This window comes from Sylvia atricapilla, chromosome 2, assembly GCF_009819655.1.
Source record: "Sylvia atricapilla isolate bSylAtr1 chromosome 2, bSylAtr1.pri, whole genome shotgun sequence".
In the NCBI taxonomy this organism is placed as follows: domain Eukaryota; kingdom Metazoa; phylum Chordata; class Aves; order Passeriformes; family Sylviidae; genus Sylvia; species Sylvia atricapilla.
Genome location: NC_089141.1, coordinates 72,450,075 through 72,461,477, shown reverse-complemented (window position 1 = coordinate 72,461,477; position 11,403 = coordinate 72,450,075). Strand labels below are relative to the sequence as shown.

At 47.1% G+C, this 11,403-nt stretch overlaps 1 long non-coding RNA gene across 1 annotated transcript; it reads right to left on the bottom strand.

Moving 5' to 3' along the window:
- Positions 1 to 5,664: 5,664 nt before the first annotated feature.
- On the bottom strand, positions 5,665 to 8,713 carry LOC136374384 (uncharacterized). Its single transcript, XR_010745897.1, has 3 exons — positions 8,594 to 8,713; positions 6,821 to 6,912; positions 5,665 to 5,746 (listed from the first exon to the last, which is right to left on the bottom strand). It is a non-coding gene; the product is annotated as an uncharacterized lncRNA (long non-coding RNA).
- Positions 8,714 to 11,403: the final 2,690 nt, after the last annotated feature.

Genomic DNA, 11,403 nt, shown 5'->3' with positions numbered 1-11,403 from the left:
ACAGCAGGACAGTTGCTCTAACATTCTTGTCAGTCACAGCAGTGTACAAAGCAGAGATTAAGTAACCCAAGTTATGCTAGTCTTCTGCCTTAACTGAGCTTTCTAATCTCTTTTACCACTCATTCAGATTTATCTTCACTACCTTGACTTGAATCCTTGATCACCTTCCACTTCCTAGGGAGTATCACCCTATTTCCAAGAGGAAATAGGTCTACATTTTTTTACTGAAAGTGGGATATGACCAGCTACCACTTACCTGTAGGTCAGATTTCCCCAAACAATTCTAAATCAACCAAAATCACTAGAGATGTATTTTGCACTGACTACAATATAGATTATTTATATAGCACTTAAAAATTCATCAGATTATTTTTTTTTCTTTCCAAACATTGATCATTAATTCAAGCTAGCATTGATAGCTAGCATTTATTACCTGGGTCAGCTGACAGTAACCAAAACCAGTCTGAATCCCAGATACTAACAAAACACCAATCATCCAAATAAGCTTTTCTTCAGTTCAAAATCTCAGTCTACTGTTTACAAAACTTGTGTAAAAATTCTTCCAGGCAAAGCATGTTGCCCACATGTAACAGCCATTTTTTTCCATTAATTAAACTAGGGAGATTGCCTCCCTCAGCTGAACTGGATGCCTGAACTTCGTACAAATTTGTAATGCTCAAAGGAATCAAGTCTTTTAAGGGCAAATCTCCTTGAGTCATAAAATGCCACTGAAGGCTACCCAAGTCACAACTACTTTTATTACAGCTTTGCCTGTACTTTGTTACCAACGAGAAGAACATGACTCACTCAGAGCCTGAAATAATTTTTTTGGTATTAAAAATTTTTCATCAATTCTGTTTGGGCATTTAAGACTAGAATTACACATCATGTCATCCTAGGCAAGTTAAGTGTAATGGAAACCCTCAACATACCACCCCCATCCCAATAATAACACTCAAAACCCCAACACTTAAGCCCAAATTTCACAGAATTGCTCACCCATTTATAAGGGGGAATTAGGCAAAATTAAGTTTTGTTTAACAGTAAGAATGAAACGCTGTAATGGCTTTGGTAGTTTTGTCTTCCTTACAGCAGTGAAAAATCCAGAACAACAGTTTCATTTTATAACTCAATCTCTACCTACTAGTCTATTCTCCTCCCACAAAGAACCCCACTGGCTATAATATTAAACAGTCTTTTATTAATCCTACTGGAACAAATGTATGCAAAAATTTTTTTTGTCCTGATCCAAACTGCATTCCAAGTCTCAGAACCTGTGGCATGCAACAATGGCAGGGTAGGAAGGCAAGTGTAATCTCAGATTCCACACAATTCCCATGCACCACATTAACAGGTACCTGCTTCAACGCTTCTCTTGCTCTTGCTGTATCATTTAAGACAGATGCTACACAAGACACAAGAGATAGAATTACAGAATATAGCCATCAGAAGAACAGATGTAGTAAACGGAGAATTTTAACAACACATTTTTATTTTTCTCCATTTTTTTTTTCCTTTTAACATCACCCAAAAAAAAAGAACCGAAAAGGAAATTACCAGAAAGCGGCTCTTTAGAGAACAGTAGATTTCATAGCAAGGCTTCTATGAAGAGTCGCAACACGATGCAGTGCACTCCTCTCTGTTCTGGATCCATGACAGTGCTGTGTTTCATATACAGAATGCTATTAGTCTATTTGTATGAAGCTACCAGAACCAAACAGAAAAGGTTTCAGGGAATTAATTCTCTTGATTGTTGAGGGATGATAGGGAAAAGTGGCATGGAAACAAATGCCAATAATCCCAGATTTAAAGAAAGCTGAGTCTTTACCAAGACTCTCTACGCAAGACCACTTATGAACTGCACAAATATAAGTGATGTTCTGCAGGACACAGAGCAGTGTAGGAGTGGGCGGAGCCTGGAATAGAGCAGTGCAATAATTTTCTATGGTAGAAAGTCAGCAATGCCAGAGAAATCCAAATCTGTGCCACCACAGATGGGGAAACTCCCTTCTAGTCCTGTTTAATGCCTACTTAATGCCTATGAACAAGCTTTAAAATGTCTGTGCCTGACAGTCATCTCACTAGTCAATTCTGATATTCAAATGTCAGCGTAAGAAAGTCAATTCTAAAGAAGTGACCTGTTTTTTTCAGTATCATCCAGTGACAAATTAGTGAAAAAAATGTTTCATTTTCCAACATGCTTTCAGATACTGAGTACACAGAATTTTCTATGGTTAACAGGCAAGGTTTTCCTTACAAGGCTAAGTGTGCTATACTACAGACTACAGGAAGTGTTAATACTGCTTGGAATATTTACTTTTGCTTTAGAAACACAGCATAAGCTCCACTCTTCCTGTATAATACACTTTTTAAAAATAACCTCATTTGGACAATTCCTAAAAATGCATGCAGGCCTATCTTCATTAGACCAATCCCCCAGAAATTTGTACGGCTCAGACTAATTCACAGCAGTTCACTTAAAACCTATACTTGTATTAAAGCCAGCAGAAATGCACTCTCCATACATGTGACATTTTTAACAGAAGAGTTGAATAGATCTACAGAAAATGCCTCTTGGTATTTCTTCAGGATTTTAAAACTGGCACTTGTTTCAGCCATTTAACCACTCCTCTCTAGTCACATCTTCCACATGAACATTGGAGACAAAGATAAACTTAGTTCAGTAAGACCAGCTGAACTTAGCAGCACTCCTTCTCTCCCTACAGTCTCCTGCAAACAACTGCAGTGTCTCAGCTATACTGAAACCAATGTACAGAGCTGATGATAATTTAGGAGGAAACATTCAAATGACTGAAAAAGCCCAGTTCACACAGAACTTAAAGATAGGACTGGATCTACTTATTACATATCAATGACATTAAGTAGAAGTAAAGTAAACACAGCATTAAAATATTAGGTATTTTCCAAAGAGAGCATATGACTAACTTGAAATTTAAGTTCTACAACCAATAAGCCAATGCTGTTTTAAAAGCATGCAACTAAGACTAGTCTTAGAAAGGCACTGTATAACTGCTTCTTGACTAAAACAGAGCTCACTACACCTTGAAGATGCTGCCTAAGTTACAAAATTACTTTTCATACCTGCACCACGTATAGGTATTTTTAGACTCCATGCACTAAAAGAATTTATGGTGGGAACAAAAAAAAAAAAAAAAAAAAAAAAAAAAAAAAAAAAAAAAAAAAGTCACAGTACCACAAACAGGCATTAAAATTAGGTACACTGCGACACACCCGATGGACAAGGCCCCACTGGCACAAAACCTGCTTGTGCAAGCACTTGATTTTAAGAGGCTTTATCATCCAACTAACACACATCTTCAGGAATTTTGAAAACTTGACACTTACATGGCAATATAAACATGATCACATATTTAAGCATTTTTTTTATTTCAACTTTTGAGAATACTGCTTTTACACTTTAAAGAGTTAAACCTGCCATCACCAGCAGCGATTACAGCAGCAACTGCACATCCAGAAATCAGGACAAGACACACACCTCATCTGCTGACTCCACAGACACAAGCTTCCTCTAATCAGCAAGACTAAGAAAATTTAAAGCTTGGGAAAAGAGTATTTGGGGCAAGAAACCTATCTGAGCAATATTTCCTGAATAGAGCCAGCAAAAGCAGTAGAAATGGAACAGCATGCACAAGTCCAACATGGCTTGGTTACTTCAGAAAGTTTAAGGATGTCAGAGCCATCTATGTATTTTTAACTTCTTGCAAGATGGCAGAGTAATATGGCAATATAGCATTGTAATACCCAGTGTACTACACTCTTTAGGAACAATCCATTTAGCTTCATATTCCATCTGAATTTGAAGACGAGCAAGAGCAGCATTGACCCGCAGCTCCCCATCCAAAAGGAATCTATTCTACTTTGAAGTACTATATAGGGTCTGGTGGCTTAAAGCAGCAAAATGAGTAATTTGAATTTATAGCACTAGTCCCCTGGAAGCCTGTTTTAGAACTAAATCCACCAACGTTTGAGCTACAAATGTAGTTTACTACTATGCAGCTCATCTAACAATGCAGGATGTGTTGAATGCTCCAGTTCCAGATTTTAGTGACTCATCCTCATAGAGCTGGTTACCACATCTTTCCCAAACAACTAATCTCAGGTTCTTTGAAACAGTTATTTGGATGAGTTTTCCTTCAGGTAAGTTCTTCAGGAAGCTCAAGAAATGCTTTATTTCATTGCTATGTCACATGCTAAAAATGATTGACTAAAAAGATTACAAGCTGACCACTGTTACAGTCATCAATGTAGACACTACACAAAAAGCAGACAGGTCCTAAAGATTCCATAGGTGATGAATGATAAGGCTCTGCCTATAACCTCATTTGTCACTCTTTAATTTGACAAATTTCTGGATGGAAGAACTAAGGCTAAAACTGTGCCCCATTACCACTAAGAAAACATAGTTTCAAAACTGTAAGAAACATTACAAAAGGAAGCTGCTGAATCCTTTATGATATTTGAATTTGCAGAGCAAGCTTATACTGAACAAGTTTGAACCTTCATCCAGATTTTTGACACTCAAAGAACTATTTCTTCCCAACAAAATCATGAAGAAACTGTAAACAAGCATTCATCTCAGTTTAATAGAAAAGTAATGATGTAAGCTTTAAAAAAAAAATCCACATTTAAGAATTTCAGTGAATACATACTGTCAGCAACAAATTCAATACATACAAACAAGAAGCCAAATACAAAATAAATCCAAGTCTGGTTACACAGAGAATTACATGACTTTTTTTTAAAAAAAAAAAAAACACCACACCAAAACTAAAAACCAAAACACTTAAATTTAAAGTTTCATGGATCAATGAAGGAGAAAATCCTTAAAGCTATAAGGGTGTTTCAGCCTCTATCCCCACCAACCTCAACAGGCCGGGACAAGTGCAATACCACAGTCACACACAGCATTGCAACTGATCCCAACCTGTGTAGAAAGGGGTATAATTTTTCCACACTCACTGACTGACTTGTCACTGCCACAGTCAGTTTTGCATGGATTTGCACAGCAGAGTATCATACAGCTGGATGCAAACCTGCAAAACTAACCAGAGAACAGTGTTCAATAAACAACAAAAATTATAAGACATACTTAATATGTAGTTCTACAGCTAGCAGTACTTTAAGTGCTTATAATGCAGTAGATTAGTGAACACTACCTGCACTATAAGCACTTTAGTGCTACAAGAGCTGTCATTCACTAGACTGCTGTTAAAATAAAGAAGGCCACAAAATATCCCATAACCAGCAGAAAGCATTCAAAGTCCTTGATGTAGATTATAACAGGCCACCATCAGCTTTGCATAGATTTGCACAACCACTCTCTTCTTGTAGTGCAACTATGCAAAACTAACAGAAGTCTGCAAAGCAGAAAACTACTGGAACATCTACAGTCTTAACCTGAGTGACTGGATGAAGACATAACTTCTTATGCCAGAAGGAGCACTTAGGGCAGTAGATGCTAATCTACTTCACTATCTGCACTAGATGCACCTTAGTACAAAAAGCACTTGACACCACCACACTGTACCTTTCCATTCTGTGAAGTCCTGCAAGATCTCCTGAGGCAGTTGTCAACATAATGCTACAAGTGCCTTCACTGCAGTAGGTTCTATATATCACTACCTGCACTGTAAGCACTTTGACATTACTCTGACGCAAACAGCGTTTTTTAGCAATTCAAGATATGTTGTCTACCTTGTACCTGCTGAAAGAAAAGAACAAAGTGAGTATTTGACCAGGTTTCAAATTACAAGCTTTGGAACAAATATTCACATTTCTGGGCTAAAGACTGCCTTCAGAATAAACTGAAGCAGCCCATCAGTCCAATCAAGGACACTCATACACAATACTAAGGGAGTATCAAAATCAATGCTGATTCACAGTAGAAGACTAAAATGTAAAAATTAAGTAAATGCTTCTCCCACACTATGGAGTAGTCCCACAGTATGCCACGACAACTTGAAGAGTTAGAAATAATCAACTTTTTAAAAACAACCCGGAATTTGGTTAAGAGCTCCCACCAAATCTTTTTAATTAAAAAAGTTCACACGGAATTCCAGAAAACAAGGAATTTTAAAATTTGATTGGACATATCCTATCACCAGAAACCACTTTATGACGTGACAGATACCTTTTAAAGTTTTCCAATTACTTGCTTTGCTGTCCAGTTAAGAGTATTTGCTGCTACTGCCACAAATACCCTGTCTCAAATTACAATTCCTAGCATGGCATTTAGATTGGTCTATCTAGCAACAAAAAGCAGGTTCTAATGATGGCTGTAAAACATACTACCACAACCAAATTACACCTTATTACAGATACGAGGATCAGTAATGCAGGACATACTACAATCAAAATTTGAAAGCATATTTTATTCCTTGATTACTAGGAATATAGACTGGAAGGAACATGCAAATATGTCTCCCTTACTTGATACTTAAGCTTATTTATCACAATATTTTAAAACTACAATAAAACCAGCTTCTGTTAGACTCACTAAAAAAAGAAGCTCTGTTAGAAGAAAAAAAGAAAAATCCAAGATATCAAATACTAGGATTTTTAAAATTTCCTCATTGTCCAACTGCCTTAGTCAAACAAATGACTGCTTGGGAAACTTGCATTATTCTCCTCTAAATGAGTGAAATTGTGGACTGCTACATATGCATTCAATCCCAAGGAACTATATGGAATTTAGTGGTCCCAACTGTAGTCTTAAGCTTAAGCCTTAAAGGAAGTGCTTTTGCCTCTATATTAAAAAAAAAATAAAATAAAAACTTACCATCATCCGTTGAAACTCGCTTCCTCCACAAACACACTGCTGGCTGCAACATCCACAGAAAGCTTCATTATGTCCAGCTGCACGCGTGGATACTGCGAAAAAAAAACCACCGAGTTACTTGCTTTTTGTTGCGGAGGAGTGAACAAAGTCACCGAGGATCTTCCCAAACCCACCGCTCCCCATCCCCACTCCACCCCTCCGAGAGGGCGCGAAACGCTCCATAACCCCTCGGGCGGCCATGAACCGCTCCGTGCGACACACCGCACGCAGGCTCCGAGTTCTTTCCCGGCAAGCGGAGGCCCTCGGCGCCTAGGCGGGCTCCGTCCCACGCTGCCGGGCGGCGCGGTGGGCCCGGCCCGGGGCCGCTGCCGGGCCCGCTCCCCGCACCGCGCAGCACGTGCTCGCCGAGAACACAGAGCCGGCCGCCAGGGGGCGCCGCCGGCGGCAGCGCGGAGGTCACAGCCCGGCTACGGCGTGACGCCCCCCCCGCGCGCCCGCCCGGGCCCCGCCGAGCCCCGCAGCCCGGGCGGACGCGAAAGGGTCGGGCCCGCCCGCGCCCGGGGGCCGCCCGGGCGGGGAAGGGGCCGCGGCGGGGGGAGGGGAAGCGGCTCTCCGGGCCGCCGCTGCCCACACGCGGCTCCGGGCCTAACAGGGAACAATCGGCCTCAGCACGCAGCCGCCGCCATGTCCCCCGCCTCCTCCCCCTTCCCAGCAACATGGCGCCGCCGAGGGCCCGCAGCTGCCGCCGCCGCGCCGATTTCGTAATGAAGCTCGCGGCTCCCGAGCGGCGGCGCGGGGCGCGCCCGCTGTCCCCCGTTCGCCTGCCCGGGAGGAGCGGGAGGTCCCGCACCTCGGCGGAGAACTGTGTGTGTGGGGGGGGAGGGGGAAGAGACGGGCCCGCCGCCCCCGCCCCTCCTGCGAACAAAAGCCCATGCGGAGGGGCCCGGGACGCGCTCGGAGCCCGCGGCGCTGCCCCCTCCCCGGGGCCCCGCGCCCCCTCCCCCGGGGGGCGACGGAGCACAAAGCGCCTCCGCCGGGAACTCCCCGAGAGCCCCCCCCCGACCCGCGCCCTCCCCCCCGTCCCTCCCCGCCCGCCGCCTCTTTTACCGCCGCTGCCGTTCCCGAGCTGGGCGTGGGCGGCGAGCGGAGCCCCCGCGCCGCCGCCGCGGCCTCTGCCCCACGTGCGGCTTTGTTCTGGCGCCGCCAGCTCCCCCCCGCAGCCGCGCCGGGCACGGCGCAAACTTTCCCGGACGGGCCTTCCCCCGCGGGCCGCGGGGGAAGAACCCCCGCCCGCGCCCACCCCCGGCCGCCGCTGCCATTGTGCCGCGCACGCCGCCCTGCCCGTCCCGGGGGCTCGGCCGCTCCCCGCGCCACCCTGGCCCGGCGAGGCGCCCCGGGCCCGGAGCGCGGCGGGATGGGGTGGGGGGGTTGGGGGGGGCGGGAAGGGGGCGGCGGGACTCACTGCAGCGGCGAGCGGCGCGCACGCCTTTTTCAAATCTCCCTCATTCCAGCCCCTCCCGCCCCGTGTGCGAGCTCGGGAGGCGCCGCGCCATGCGCCCTTCTCCTGGCTCCCCCCGCCGCCCACCCACACCCCCTCCTACCGCCCCGGCCACTCGCAGCGGCCCCACCAGCTACCGTCGCCGCCACCTCCGAGCCGCCCGCCCGCCCCCCGCCACCGCGCTGCCTCCCCGGACTCGCCCCCCGCGCCGGGCGGCCGCCGCCGCCTCACAACAGGTTTCCTGTCAGCGACACGCGCGCGGCAGCGACACTCACCAGCCAGCGGCCGCCGCCACCATCTTCCCTCCTCCTCCTTCTCTCGCGGCCCCGGCGCGGCGTGCCCGGCCCGGTCGAGGGGAGCCGCTCCGCGCCGCTCCCCGGCGGGGCGGATGAGGGGAGGAAGAGGCGGGGGGGGGGGGGGGGGGGGGAGGGAAGTGGCGCGAAGGCAGGTCCCGGCGGCAGCAGCGGCCGGACTCGGGGACCATGTGGGTGAATGAAGGGCGGCGGCTCCCGCCTCAACGTAAATATCCACAAGCCCCGCTCCGCCCTCATTAGAATAGAAAACAAAGTGCTTCCGAGCGCCGCGCCGCCCAATCGCCGGCCGCGGCCCCCGCCCCCGCCCGCCGCCGCCTGCTGCGATTCATCCACGCACCAGGCATGCACCGAGCCCGCCGCCCGCCCGGCCTGCCCCGCGCTGCACGGGCACCGCCGCCGCCACAAACTTTGTCTCCGCGGTTCCGCTGGGGCCGGGCCGCGGCGGAGGAGCGGGGTGCCCGCCCCACCGCACCTCACCGCACCGCACCGCGCCGCGCAGGGCTCCCGCCGGGGGATGGCGGTGCCGCGCGCATCCTGCCTGCGCAGGCGGTGGGGAAGGGGAGGGAAGGAGGGAGGGAGGAAGGCACGGGGTGGGAGATGCACATGGTGGCCCCGCGGTCACGGGAGGGCCGGGGGAGGCCCGGCCGTGGGGGGCGGGCAGGGCTGGGCTGGGCCCGCCCGCCGCCGCCCCGCGAAGTTGCGCGCGGCTGGGGAAGCGGGAGCGCCGTGCCCGTCCCGCCCCAGCCGCGTCCCCGGCCCCACGCGGAGCTCTGGGGTGGAGGGGGTGGTGCTGCATGTGGCTGCACTTGTCCGGAGGAAACTGCTGCGCTTGGAGCTGGCGGAAAGGAAGGCTGGGAAACCCGAGTCGGCACGGTGTTAGTGGGAGAGGTGTGGGATGCGGGCAACATCAGCACCATCCCGGGCCGGCGGTCTCGCATGGGGGACCCGCGACAGACGGACCCCAGGTGTGAATCCCGGGGGTGTGTCCCGAATCCCGGAGGCCGCGCTGGGCTCTGGCCGGTGTCACCCGCCGTTTTGGGCAGGTTCTCTGCGGGCGAGCCCCGGGAGCTGAGTCCCGGTCGGAGCCACCATCGGCTCCGGCTGCCCCGAGGGCCCGCAGGGAGCCGCGGCCGGGGCCGGCAGAAAGTGCCGGGACCTGTGGGAGGGATGGGTGCTGATTGTCACAAAGCTGCGTAGGTCAGGGGGCAAGTGTGTGACTCGCTTTTCCTAGGGCCCTGTTTTGTCCTTGTCCTCGCCTCAGTTTTCTGGACTGTGATAGAAAATGATAGTTGGAGATCAACATACGTTTCCATTACATAGATGTTGATTTTATAAATCAATTATTTACATCATTATAAAGGGAAGAATCACTTTGCCTTCTGAATAAAACACCAGAAAAACTAGCCTGATTTTGCCATTTCTAACGCATTTCGAGGGTTGTTTGCTGTTGTGTTATGTTGTCCAGCGATTTCTGCAGGCAGTAGCATATTTGTTTTTATAAATTATTCCAGTAACCTTCAGCACTTGGCAGAAAAAGTTTGCCTGTTCTCAGTTTGTCTTGCTTTGTAGCTTTTCAGAATAGGATGCCAGTAGTTCCTATGCTCGTAAATATATTTCAATAAAGCTACAACAGTATTTTTTAGGTGGTTTTGCTGTGCTTGAACCTTCGGAATGTAATAAACCAGAGTTGTGTTTGGAGTTTTTTTTAGTATTCATATGTTATGTCAAATGTCACAGAAGTAGATTGTAAGTTTTTTCTCATCCACACCTTGTCGTTTGGGTTTGATTCTTTTTCTCGTAAATATAAATTTACTGATGTACACAAAAAATATTTTACAATTCTCTGGCTTTTAAATGACCCTTTCAGAACCATAGCTGCTTTTTAAAACCACAGAAATGGAAAATGCAATTTGTTTTACATTTTATTTTAGTAATACCGAAGTTGATCTTCCTTGCATCCAGGGCCCTTTTCTTGCACCTTTAGCCCTGTTTACCTCTCCACACCCCCAAAACCATTTCTATAATTTTAATTTTTTTTCTCTGTAATCCTCTAACTTTTGGTAAAAAGGCCAACAAAAGTTAGTAAGATGAAAATGGAAGCATATTTGTCTTGCTGCTTTGGCTGAACTCCATGCCTTGCCAAAGTTAGTGGCCGTAGTCCCACTGGTTGAACAGGTAAAGTTTCAACTCTTGTCTTATATCCAAAGATTCTAAACGGCTTTTGCAAAGCTGGGCAGGCATTCTCCTCAGAATCTAGACTCAATTAAGTGATAGGGAAAGTAACATCACAGCATACCAAACTTTCCACTGGCTGAAAAGAGCCAACAAAAGCATAAGTGAAGAAGAAGAGACTTCATTCATTTGCATTTTTTTTCAGAGACTATTCAGAGAGGATACTGCATTCATGACCTAAGTGTCTTGTGTTCTCCCTACACCTAGAAGAAATAGGCTATTGATGAGGAAAAATGTATTATTTCACTGATTCACATGGTTGGGTTCGCAGAATCCAATCTGTCTCCTACTGAAACCAGTGGAATGGTCTTCATAAAGCCATTGTGTGCACTGGTCATCCACGAGCACACATGTTGTCGTTTTGTGTTTTATGTTTCATAGCTGTAGTGGTTTCTCCTACAGATAATTTCACTTAAATGTAACTTCAGAGTAGAATCCACTAAAGAGGAAAAAGTGACACAACTCTAAATTCCTTCAAAGAGAAAATTTTTAAAACGGTAAATACTATTCTGATTCTTGGAAAAAACACTCAGAAATTA